This window comes from Anopheles marshallii, chromosome 2 (assembly GCF_943734725.1).
Source record: "Anopheles marshallii chromosome 2, idAnoMarsDA_429_01, whole genome shotgun sequence".
Taxonomy (NCBI): Eukaryota; Metazoa; Arthropoda; class Insecta; order Diptera; family Culicidae; genus Anopheles; species Anopheles marshallii.
This window is the reverse complement of record NC_071326.1, coordinates 69,518,092-69,531,668: the sequence shown is the minus strand read 5'-3', so window position 1 is coordinate 69,531,668 and position 13,577 is coordinate 69,518,092.

Sequence of the window (13,577 nt, the reverse complement as noted above, 5' to 3'; positions counted from 1 at the left end):
CAAAACCATTTTCAGAAATGTACACACGCACACACACAAAAAAAAAACGTGAAAATTTTGCCCACATTTTGCACTCCATGCCGTTGTGGTGTCTTTGAACCTGCGGGCTTTTTTGGTTTTGTTTGAAATTTCTCACAATTAAGCGAGCAAATCGGTGAAGCAGAAGGGTTTCATCTGCATTCGAGCAAATGATGCGCATTCGGGTTGGTGTTGTTTAGGTAACTTTTCGCTTTTCCGCCATTTTTTCTTTCTGTGGATCTAGACAACGTGTGAGACAACGCGCAATGCGCTTCAAGATTTGATTCGATCTTATGCATGTGGTGTGCTTTCGCGCTCCGTGGCGTATTGAGATATACGCAACTGGCAAATAAAATCACATCTGTAAGCTTTAGCGACCAGATTAGCATCGTCACCATTCCGGCTGCTTATTTTACGCTTATCTGTTACCAAAAACGCCCTGCCTGGCGGTGCGAATCGTGGTACGTTTTGGGGCGCTTTTCCTTCGGTTCGCTTGCTTTTCGTTCAGTTCATTTCATCGGTAAACAATCGTTTAGGATCCACCGTGCCGGTGGCGCTACGAGTCAACTTGTGGACATTGGCTGCACGGTGCGCTTACTAATTTATCCACCCCCGGTAGACGATTTTCTTCTTCCCATTCGCGCCACAATCTATTTGGACGGGTCGGGCTTTAATAAAAGCAACCCGGTACAGTTTGAGCAGCACAAGTGGCCTGTTATACCCGGGGCGGTTGTTGGGTTTTAGGCGTTGTGGTGAGCATTGGCTTGTTAAATATTTTGTCACGAGATGGCGTTTGCTCTGGTTAGATAATCTGCCCGTGCGCAGGCACGATTGCACCGTTGGAGTTCGGTGTAATGTTTACTCGCGGATGCCTTAGTTTTGCGTAGCCGACTTTTACTTATGCCGTACGGAACGATGATAAGAAAAAAAATAACTCTCGCACAGGCATTTTAAGCCATTCTCCTAAATCTGCTACCCTGGAGCGACCTTGATTTTGCACCAAAACGTAATACAACGCATCCGAGCACTCACTCCAGCCACGATGTATTACCTCATCAATGTAAAGGGCGAAAATGTTCCATCAATTACACCGCACGCGGCGCAGTCGTCCTCCGCGTGCGACATCATCCCCCCCCTGAAGGCTTCCTCATCAGTCATCACAAATATTGCCAACCGCATGAGATCATCGAATGGCAATAAATACAAACCAAGGGGAACACTCAATTCTCAAGGCCCTTCGAAGGTCACGAACATCTTCTGCGTGCGTGCATTAAAATACACCGGGAGGAAGTGGAATTTTTGTTAAACAACGCAGCAAAGCGAGAGAAAATCAATCGACTGGAAGAAACGATCGGAATTAATAAAACCCTACACTAGCACGGCACCTTGCCGGCAGTGATCTTGTCCGACGAATTGTCAACCGAAGAAGATGCTGTTGGAATTGGATGTGGTATCAGTTTTTTAAACACCGATAAAGCATCGCCCAACAGATTGTATCAACAATTATAGCGGAAAGTCATCGCGGTACGAGAGATATCGTGAGAATTACTGTGACAAAGAATGAAAGATGCACCGCGAAAAGGTAAATTCCTTCTCATCCCACACCGTGTGGTGACGAGTTTCTCATTCTCCACCTCAACTCCGATTTCCGATACACGGTTGTCAAATAATAAATGGCCGGAAAAGGTCGTTTCATCGCTGGCGCCGATTCATCACCGTTTCCTTTCCTCGCGTTTGATCGTAAGCTACACCAGGATGTAAATCAACTTGTATATTCCCATTCCATTCCCGGTACACGTTCATAATTTCCCCCCATGGTACGATTACCTCCCAATGCCGGTTTGTATCGTTCAAAAGTCACCAATCGGCAACACCCGATCTGTGCAAATACTACACTGCAAATAAAGCATCAATAAACACGTACGTCCGGAGAAGCCGTCGCGTCGGTAAACAACAATCCCCCCCCGGGCGATGGTAGCGAAACTGCTAAACAGCACCAAAATCCCTGTATGGCCAGCGAGGAAAAACCGGCAGATCGTGTAGGACACACAGAAGACGATAAAACATTTTACGCCACTTTTGCGCTTTTGCGCGTGTCAACTTTGCCGGCAACACGTCGATTCAAGCGACGTTGATGGCGGGGGGGGGGCCAACAAGAAATTGGCAATCGGCTCTCTTCTTCGGCGGTATTCCTCCTGTTGCGTGTCACTCTGACTAGGGTCAGATACCTGCTGCCGTGTGCGAGATGTCAGGTGAAAATTGTTAATTATTATTTGTTTCTCATTATCAGTGTGTGGTTTCTGCGCTGTGTTCCTATGTTGTACGACACGTTTTGAGAATTATTGTACCACCTTTCACTGATGCACCGATGAACCGGTTAAATGGAGGAGACGGTAACACACGAACCAACAACACCGCCCGGTTAGAGTTCAAATCTCGACTCTACCACTCGTGTGTAGTCCACTGGAGATTACTTAGCTATGGGTTAATGTAAGTCACCGCTTACACAGGAGAAAAGCATGTGATTATAATCTTCAATAACGAGACAATACTCTGAAATGATTTACGGAGCTATTCCAATGTACTCATCATGTCCAGCCTCGGCGTCTCCGTTATTGGAAAACTGAATTCAACACCTTCAATAAATCCAGAGCAAATTGTCTATTGTTGAAGACTACTGATCAAGAAGTACTCCAAGTATCTGGAATATCCTGCGATCAAAACGGTCTCCAACCTCCTAAAACTTCCACTCCCGGTAATCTGAAATTAAGAGTTTATTCGGAATACAGAGTTCCACGGACATGAGCCAATTCGGCTCAAGAAGCATTATCACTTCGGATACTAGTAAATCCACACCAAGGATCGCAGATTGAATTTCCCGCAGTATTATGGTGGTTTGATCCCTCAGTAAACTGCTCAATAAGCAAGATGCTGCCATACTTTGTACAGTGCACCTCCAATAAATCCAAAAATTTTCTTTGTTTTAAGTCATTAGTGGCATTTATTTAAACATTGGAACTCTTCATTCGCGATGTGGTAAACAATCTTCAACTTCTCAAGCAAAACAGATTCCACTAATAGGCAAATAAATGTGCAAGCACATCTTTGGCATGACTCACCGGTTTGGTCTCGTTCCTGTGTTTTGCAGAATATATTTAAACCTGACGCCACTCCACTGCGTTTGCCATGGATTGGCTTTTTATTGCACTATGCCACAGCCGGAACTGTTTGCGATCGCGATGTCACCACCGCTTGCACATCGGCGCATACTGCGTGTGATATAATTAGCAGCTCCGATGTGGGAAGCAACTACAGCGCTGACTAACGACAGCCTGGATTAAGAGTGAAAGTGGCGGCGAAGACTTCCAATGACTACTAGGCGGCGAAGAGACTAATGATGCCTCCGCAGTACGAGCAGCAGAACGTTGCCAGCGTTGAAATTACCTGGTGCTCGATGTCCAATGCAGATGTTTTTTTTTCCCGCCGCGATCGTATCAGTAGACACGCGGAGGAAGGTTAGTCGATGTGTATTTGAGAGATTTCAGCTGTACAAACTGTGGTACACGTGAAAGAAAAACTTTAAATGAATGTTATCTGTTTCCTAATCAGCTACCGTTCCGTCTGATCAACACTCCACTGAATGATGATCATAGGTAGACTGCTTAAGGTACTTCAATGTATCGACATCCAATAAAGTGGATATAAAAAAGAGATTCTTTTTTTCCGTCTCTGAAATGGTTGCATAACGATTCCGAGCTGTTTATCTCACTTAACTTCATTGCTCAAAAAACCGTACGAATGTTGTAACCCTCTCGTCTTCTCTGTTAAAATGTACTCCAAAATTGCATCTCCAATCCGAGCTGCATTCCAACGTTCGGCGCAACAGGGCCTTTCGTCTCATCCTGCTCCAATCCCCATAACCCACCACAACCCGCACACCACCTTTCCGGAATTCCGGACGAAGCGCGTTGTCAAGCGAAAATTATCGTCATAGCACGAATTCCTGCGGTGCATTGTTTCGCGGCCCGAAGAACAAGCAATCCGCTCTGCGAGTGGTACACCGTGACGCGATCACTGCGCAGCACGTAACCGAAGCGTCTTGCGAAGATGCGCCACAAAACGGAAACCCCACGGAATCGACCGATTCGGAGACTGTTCGCCAAGGTTACGGCGAACGATCATCATCATCATCTTCGTATCGAGTTTTGCTGAACCTGTCCACCGAATCGTTTCCATTAGTGTCTCCCGGAATGCGAGATCTTGACGATTTGGCGATTAAATCTCGACACATTGCGATGATGACCTAAGAAGGTCTTGGAAGGTTAGGTAAAATGGCTAACGCTATCCCTTTCCGTGGGGTCCGTCTGAACAGCGCAATGACGAAGCATCGAAACGTCCAGTGATTGAGTAGAAGATGGCTAATCGCTGCTAGTAGCTCCAGAAGAAAACGCGACTCCACTCGTCCAAGAGCTTTTCTTTGTCTACTGGTCTAATTAGTCATCCAGCAAGCTGATTCCTGCTATCTGGACAAGAAGAAACCCTGTAAAGAGTGCACCAACAGTGTGTGCCGTAAGCGATCAACGGGTACGGTAAACCCTGAACCGAACCGAAAGTCCGGCATTGCGCAACGAACAAATTGCTGGAGCATTGCTGGAACCGGGATCGAAGTGATGCCATGAGCGCCATGAAGCATGGAGACGGTCATTCGTTCCCAAGCGTGACTTCGGTGTTCTTCCCGGACGCGACGAGCCACCGATGGACGACAAGGGAGATTGATGTAATTCTTTCCGATTTTCTTCGCCAAACCAAACCAAGGCATCGGTGGAAACCGGTGTTTCATATTCTAGTTGCGCTGTTCTCGGTGTGTAAGCGCCCTAAACTTGCTCAACGGTTGATGCGTTTGTGTGTGTGTAATGCCCACACATGAGCCCCCAAAACCTCCGGTATCGCCCCCTCGGCTAGCATGACGCATCTGGAGGAGGAAAACAACGAGACTTCTGCCACACCGCCAGTTAACCGGTGGGACTTGAAGACTTCGCTTTCGTCGGTCACAAACCGGTTCCTGTTTGGGGGGGGGGGGGGCGAAGGGGAGAGGGTTTGATACAACCGGTGGAAGATGAGTGAAGATATTTATTACCGTCATATACCTCACACACACGTGCAGTCTTCCGAGTACGGCAGCATACACGTACAACAACATACATTCTCCGATGCGCATGTATTCGCACCGATCGCACGTTCGTTCCTAACCCCTCCAGCGGTTTTGGGGCGTATCAGGTCCTGAACTTTGTGCGATCATCATGCAACTACCTGGTGCGGTGACTTTGAGGATGCGCCATGCCGTACCGTGTCATTGCCTCGCAACTATGAAGCAGCGTACCGAGTGGAGTCAGCGTCGTGACTGCATGCGATGCTGGGGCAGATATAAACCCGAAGTTCCTGTAGGATTTTCCACCGTCCGTTGGGTAGTGCAATTTGTATCGTCCGGGATGTGAGTTAGCCGAGCCGCGCAATAGCCGGACCGGAGAACCTCACATCCGAGGTCAATATCCATGGCGCAATGGTAGGAAGAGGGCAACACAGGAAAGACTTAAACGAGCGTAAAGCAAAGAGCCGTTTTTGTAGACTTCATTTCTTGGGTTGGGTTCTACTCGCTTTCTAACGATTCGGTGCCATAAACTTTGGAAGACTTTCAAAGCATCGCCTCTTTTATTGGACATTGGACATAATCTATCGGGGACGCTGCTGTGGAGGAATTAATGTTGGGCATTAGAATAAGAATTTCAGAGGGGACTGATTTAAATTTTTGATTGCGTTTGATGCTATTACATTATCTAGAAAGAGAACGAGTTATGTCCCAATAGGCCGTTCTTTACAAATTTCTTCGAATGCGAAGATTTGAACCCCTCAAGCAAGCTATTGGACACAAGCTTAAGATAGTCTTTCTTTTCCATTGAGAATTCTCAAGACTTTTACTTTCTCCCTCTTCAGGCAGAATGCCTAACATCTCTAAATCTTTCTTGCCATCTTCTCGAAAATTCCTGAAGAGAAGCATAATTGTATACGATTTTCACTTTCACTTTTAATGCCGTAATCCATTACTTTGCCCAGTTTCGGCATTGTTTACCTCAGCCAAATCGACCGCAAGGTCTTGAACTTTGTTGGAGCGTGATCAGCTGATCCGGCTCGCCCGCGGCCCTAATGAATTTGGACCATTTAGCCTCATTACCGCCGACCGGCGGACGTAGGGACTCGCGATCATAGTAGCAGGTGAATTTTATCGTCCGCATCACGAAACGAACTTCGGACGAAATTCAAAACGTTCCATAAGCGAGAAAGGTTAGATGCCGGGGTACGGAAAAGGGAAGATTTCTCTTCGCTGGAATCTGCTTTTATTAAATCACCTCATAATTGTACCATAATCGCACATTATAGTGCGTCAGCTAATGGGATTACGTGTGACTGAATCGTCAGCTATATTCATCAAGGCCGCACTGAAGCATGAGACATGAGTCTTCGGTTTCCCTCGCACGCAGTAATCGGCGAAGCGACCGCGCGTTTAGCGCTTCCGTGGTGTGGTACCGATTTGTCGAACTTAAAGTAATTGCATTCTAAATGAGTTGCGTGTAAACAAGCTTTTCCTACCAGAAGTTTTATTACATTACAAGCCTACGAAGTAGCGCGCACTTCCGAAGACTTGTGGCACGTCCGAACCCGGTCAATAATATCGCGTCATGTAGATCGTCACAGTCGCTAGTCACGCTTCCAAGTGTTGCGATTCGCGATTTGAAGGGCACTGGTTCGATTGTTTTGTCCAGCATTTTTTTCGGTCACGTCTCTTCCGTCATGATGGCAATGGTGTTGCTCTGCCCGTCCAGTGACCGTTCCGTCCCGGTTCAAATTTTCAATTCATTAAGCATCGATCTTCGCACAAACTACCTAAATAAACAATCTGTATCGCTAACCCACTGATCGTGCAAACTAATGTGATCGTTTGTGACTACAAACCCGTACGAAATCGAACCGTTAAATGGGGGTGAGTTCGGAAGCAGGCTGACCTTAACTTTAAGCATCCGTCTGGTGACGTTTGATGGACAGTGAAGCCGGATAGAAGCGTTGCACGCACGCATTATTGGAACTATTATTGGGCAGTTTTGGGTTGGTTTTGGAACAGTTGACATTGAGCGGTTGGAGCTGATCGGGTTGATCACCGCAAAACGTGGACAAAGCACCCGACAGGTACTCCTGCACGCAATTCAATTTTGTTAGAAACATTGTTTGCGATAGGACATGGCACCGATAAATGCGGAACAATCAGTGACTCATAATGGGACTGGTGATTCATTCACTAGAATGCCCTTTTATGTCATTATTCTGTGAGAGGCATATTAATTCCTGCCGCGGTAACTTCCTTCTCGCTTAACAGCTCATCCGTACCGGAATGTCTAACGCACACGACGCTACTGTTTGCGACGATTTCCGTACTTTTTCCACGAAAACAAACGATCAACGCGCCTGATCGTACCGGCACTGGCATTAAGAGCCATCCCAGCACAGTGGACGAACATCGGGATGGAAAAATTATTTTCTTTTAATATCGAAACTCAGCGTAATTTTGCCTTAAAGTAGATGCTTCCACATTAAGAAAGCCAAAAAAGAGGTCTTAAAACGCCGTACTTTCGAAGAAATTAATTACCAAAGTGAAAAAAATGTTTCCCAGCCTTACGAAATTTGACAAAACGAAAGTAACAAGTTTGAACGATAATATTTCTTAAAAGTACAATGATCTCAACGATTGGCACTGTTTGGGAAAGGTTATCTAATACCCTTTAAAAAACAGCTCTTTTAAAAAGAAATTTGATAAAACATTGACAGAGATATGGCAAAAAAATAACGGAATCTTTGACAAGTGGAATATAATAGATTTTAGCTTTGCTTTGCTTGATTTGCTTGATCTCTTGTAATACAAATTGTAGTACAGTGAATTATGAAGCTTATGTCCGCAAATTAAGCAACAATATTTTCAAACTTAAAAGATTCAACATTTTATGTAAGTAATGTAAGTAAAGTCCTAAGAATGCGGATTTGATTAAATTTAATAAAAATGTGAGTGCATATATGATTGGACCATCGATTTTACTTTGAAATAATGAAACTAATAGTGGGGCAGATCATACCGTAAGTTAGAAAGCTTCAGCTTTATCAGCCTGTATCTGTCAAATAATCCAGCTACACGGGCTGCATTTTGACATAAATAATGACATAAGGGATCATCAGGCAAAATGGTTTGTTTTGACATTTGGCGAGCTTTGGTCAGTTGCTTTCATTACAAAAATAATTTAATCCTTTTTTCCTAACTCTACCTTGGCTTCCCATTTGTATGGGGAGCTGTAACCGGATAAGTTTGGAAACGTCAAAACGCATACAAAAAAACTAGCTTAGAGTATGATTCTGGCCATTGTTGGAATATCGTCTTCTATATTGAATAATTATGATATTAACCCATTTTGACAATGAAGCTATGCTAATTTCTTCACATACTGTTTTTTATACCGGCATTTGTACAGGGCTGCGTCCACTGTGCCATCCCATCACCCGATTGATTGCCCGTTCGAACAGTGCCCTCGACCGGATGACGTAATTTGATCGAACGCTCCGCGGTGTGTACCGGGGCAACAAGGCACAAAAATAATGCCCAAAACACGATCCCTCTACAGCGAACAGAAAAACAACAACATTCGCCATGTCCGGTTGGCAAAAAAACACACCCCGGGTATCGCAACGAGGAATTACGGCGTATTTCATCACAAAACGAAGCGCAGGGTTGTGGTTCTGGTTTATCAGCTTGGATGCAAAGATGTAAATGATGGTTCACAGGCGACTGGAGCACAAGGGGCAACACAAAAAAAACACACACATGGGAAACTGGCCAATCAGTCGCGAACGCAGACGTCACTTGGCCTCTGTATGCAAACGAAAATACCCGAAATTGCTGGGGAACACTAAACAGTAAACAGGTCTGTGCAACAGATGTCCCCCCCCCCCCCTCCCCCACCTTCCTTCCTTCCTCTCCACACAAATGGTAGGGTCGTCATCGATGGGAAAGTCCGTCGAGAGTAGCGGGTTGTCATTTTTGTTGTAGTTTTTGAACCAGTTTCTTCACTTGTGACTTCTTACGCTGACGTTGATACCGATCGTATCTTCGATCTTTGATGTTTCCTGCGTCGATATGCATATGAGCTCGTCAAGCTCTCGTTCAAAATTGAGTTTGCACTTTCATTTCATTTCATTTGCCGCCAAACAAAACAACTCTTGAACATGTGCCATTTTTGTTTCTGAACTTCTTTCTCCAAACCTAACTTGGTTTAAGGGGGTTGTACACTCTGTTTGTTTTAATGGCTTAAACAATAGTTAGAGTGTGTACTTCATCGAACCGGATTGCTCGTTGGTCTATTGGTAGAGGCACAACTCTTCACACAGGACACGACCGGTCCAAAATCCCATCAGGACAGGCCTTTATGACCACTCCGTTTCGAAGATTACAGGCCGGTTAAGTGGACCAGTATCGAAAAAACTTGCCAAATATGCCGATCTTGGGCATAACAATCATCCCGATACCATGTTTGTACAGCTGCCGGACATTTTAACTCAGAAATAGCAATAAAACAATAATAAAGCACGATTTAAATTTTAGTACTCCTAACATTTTCTCCTGTCATCGTACGTAGTCGATTTCAATTATTGTAAGGCTTCGATGAATGCGTCCGAAATTAAAACCCTACTTTTTGTTTTTGTTCAATCCAGTATCTATTTTTTCATGTATCAACATAATAAAAAAAATCTACGTACGATGATCGGAATTTCATCGGAGATTAAGATAAGAATATCGATTTTTTTGTAACTCAAACAATGCAGCCTTTAGGATGTCCGCCAAACAGTAAGTGTTACTGAAGTCGAAAGAAATCCTCAATTAAAGTAGCAAAGAATATTGAATATTTTGTACAAAACAACACACATAAATCATCCCTCTAAAGTCGCCAGAGTGTACTACTCCCTGAAATTCAGTCACTAAACAAAAAAACAACAACATAAACGTTGCTGAAAAACCCACCAAACCAAAGGGGGGGTTTACTCTGGTAGGAAAAATCATTACATGATCGGCATGTTCCCTCCCAAAAATGGTTTCACTGCAATTTCTATCGCTCAGCCGCAGCAAACCTGATGTTTTGCGTAAAATACAGTAGAGAAAAAAAAACGCACACCAAACCGTTGCGTATTTACTACTTCGGGGCGAATTTCAAAAGACAACCGGTGGCGAGTCGCGCGGGACGCACTAGTGGACCGTAACGAACCTGTCACCGTGGAGGCGAACCGTACGAGAGAACAGGTATAAGCCCGAGCAACTTGGTGAGGGTAAACACGGGGGTAAACAGTGTCGACGAGCGACGGGTCCAGAAAAAAAAACCCCCAACAACTGTGATGTTCCACGTGCGCAGATTGTAATCGACGCGTATCGCGGCTAGAATCATTACTAGAATTAAGTGTGTTATGTTATGATGCGCACCCGTGCGATCCCCCTCCTCCCTGTGTCCCACTTTGCTGATGATTCTCGAACATTTTCCAATTCCTCCAGTGCTGTTGCCCGTTGGTGACACATTAACGTCTGTTGCGAAGTTTCACGTATCGCCGATAAATATGGATGAAATCATTCCCAACATCTCCCTCTCGCTCACCCCAAAGGACGGGGGGGGGGGGGGGGGGAGGTGTTGGGCTTGTTTGTATCTCGAATGTGTTCTTATCATACCGAATTTGCACTTTGTAACCACCATCAGCGAGGATCGATGGTGTCAAGATCGCAATCGTTCTATCGACCCGACCGTGTCTCTGTGTCACATCACACTCGAGACCGGAGCGGAGTTCTTTGCGACACGGAACACGTGATCTAACCAGCGCTAACCTACTGCGAGGCAACCTTCCTGCCGAGTTTCGCCAATTATCACGCTGGAAGCCGCAAGGAGGAGGAAAAAAAACAACATGGTGGGACAGTCAAATCCAGTTCCAAACAGTCGAATACTGGGGAAGCGGGTGGCGAAGCAATATTCTCCGAACGTTAAAATTCGAAAACACCACAAAAAACGGATCAGATACGACCTTGTGTCCCCCTCGAACCACAGCTGAAGACAGATCGAAGGTTTTGCGTTGTGTTTTCACTTTATTCGATACGCGTTATGCTACGCGCTATCGTATCTGAGGTAATTCCTTCCAAAGCTCAAGGTGTGAGAGATAAAGTGCTTGAAGTTCGGCGTGACTATGCGTCGTGATAAAGGGTGGGCCGAATTGTTTTGTCAGCCTATCACAGTCCGCACAATATTCGGCTGCAAAGCCATTATTGGGGTGAATGGTAAATTAGCGAATGCATTATTCATCCCATCCCGCCTCACGAATGTTCGTCATTGATAGCTGTGAAACGGGCTTAATGATCCTTAATTTGATTAGCTCGTACGATCGAAACGTTTTCATATTTAGCTGTAGAATTAGCGCTCGGTAAGGTTTGCAGCTCCACATTGTCAAAAGACATTCCATCGTCCGTCCCGTGGAATGTCTTCCTGGTGGCTATTCTTCCCCATGTTTCCTCCGTCAAACTTCACGTTCTTGGGTGCTGTGTGGAACGGAATGTGCCAATGGCGCCGATCGGATGGCGTAACAGTTTAGCCGTACGGTCACGTTCATGTAGGGCCCGGTTTAGAAGCCACCCGGAGACGACACATGTTAAGGGCCACTTCTAAGCGTCATTTACTCGATTGCTTCGACCAAGGCACGTACAATCGGGTGGCCGCATCGCAATGCCAGAAGACTACAGCCACACAATGTAGCGCGTCCACTTCGTCTTCGATCGTGCATAACGACCATTCCATGCACATGCACATTGCATTCCACCATTCAAGGTCTGGGCTGGGTCTGCCCGGCCAATACGCACAGCTCGCAACAGGTGAGCCGGTTGGGAAATGGTCAAAAATAGGTTCCCGTTTGGAAGCAAAAACTTGCTCACCATTCTCGATGACCTTGAGCGGATGCCTAAAAGCAACTTTTGCATACTGATATCAGATTACGGGTATTTTACGCCTTAAGCTTGCGCTCTACTACTGCTTACCTTTAGACTGCGGGCGAATGATCACCGTGAAACGTGCTTTCAGGGCTGGACACTTTTAATTATCGTCAACCAAATTGCACTGTAACTGTAAGATAAAATTTCATCAAACGTCGTATTAACACAGCACTCGTCTCGATCGTGCCGATAGTGTATTGGATCAACAAATGAAATGTTTCACCTTGGAAACGATCCAACAAACTATCTATAATTCACTGGAGGGATGTGCAAGGATCGCACCAACAGTAACGTATCACAATGCAATATGGACCGAACTACGATCACTTTGATACTGGAATTGAAAGCCAACGATATCCTATGGTTTGATTTCATGCGCTTCATTTATCATCCCAGCTGCAATTCCGGGATGTTTCCTTTCCTTCCCTTTAAGCATGAAACTGCTGTTCTAGAAGGGCACAGCAAAAGGAACCAACAACACACACGCACACACCGCACAAAACCTTCGTGAGCAAGGAGAAAGACAATTCTTTCGCAGCTTTTGTAACTACCAAAAGCTTTTGGTATTCACAGCACACAAGCGAACTGGAAGAAAAACTACAACACCACAACAATACGCACTGCGGTTCCTTGTCGCACATTCAAACTTTAATCGTTCTGCACAAGTTTAAGCACACTCACCGTTTAAAGAGGGACACGCTGTTGTATTAAGCCTTTCGGCGGAGAGGCGCAACAATTTTAACACCGCACCACAGTGTTTGTAACGAACGAAGTCTTCAAAAGAAGAAAACACGGCTAGAGATGTGCGCTCGGAACGTTGGTTCCGGTTCACCCAACTAACCATTCGCGCCGTGAGGGCTAATTGATATAACGATTAAATAGCACAGCATAACTGACGCAAAATATAATTTGTCGACCTTTAGCATTTTGTTACACAGTTTTTAAATCAAATTTCTTTATGTACTGTTGATGATGAGTCTTCATCATCTTGATTTTGATGAATAGAACTTATTTGATATACTTTACGTGAAACAGAAATACAATTTCAAAGTACGTTTTGTTGAGTTTATGTGTGTTGTGGAGGCAGTGTGGTAGCGTCACTGTATGCATCAAATAAAACAGTGTTATTTATGCTATTCAAGCTTTGAAATGATTTTAATACGTTCATCAACATTTACTCTACCCATGGTGCATGGGCGGTGAAAGATTTTCCCTCAATCTACCGTTTCATTAAGCGGTAAATAAACGGAGAATCTATTGCAGCATTAAATACTCAAGCATCTGCTCGAAGTCTCAAAAATGTTGCATGGGTCATTGGATCAAAGCGCAATCTAATCCGGAGCAGGAGAATCCTGAATCCAAAAGTACGCACATTTCGTTACAATTTATAGAACTTTACCAAATTAAGAATTTGTAAATACAAGCATAATCTTATGAATTTAATATCCGGACA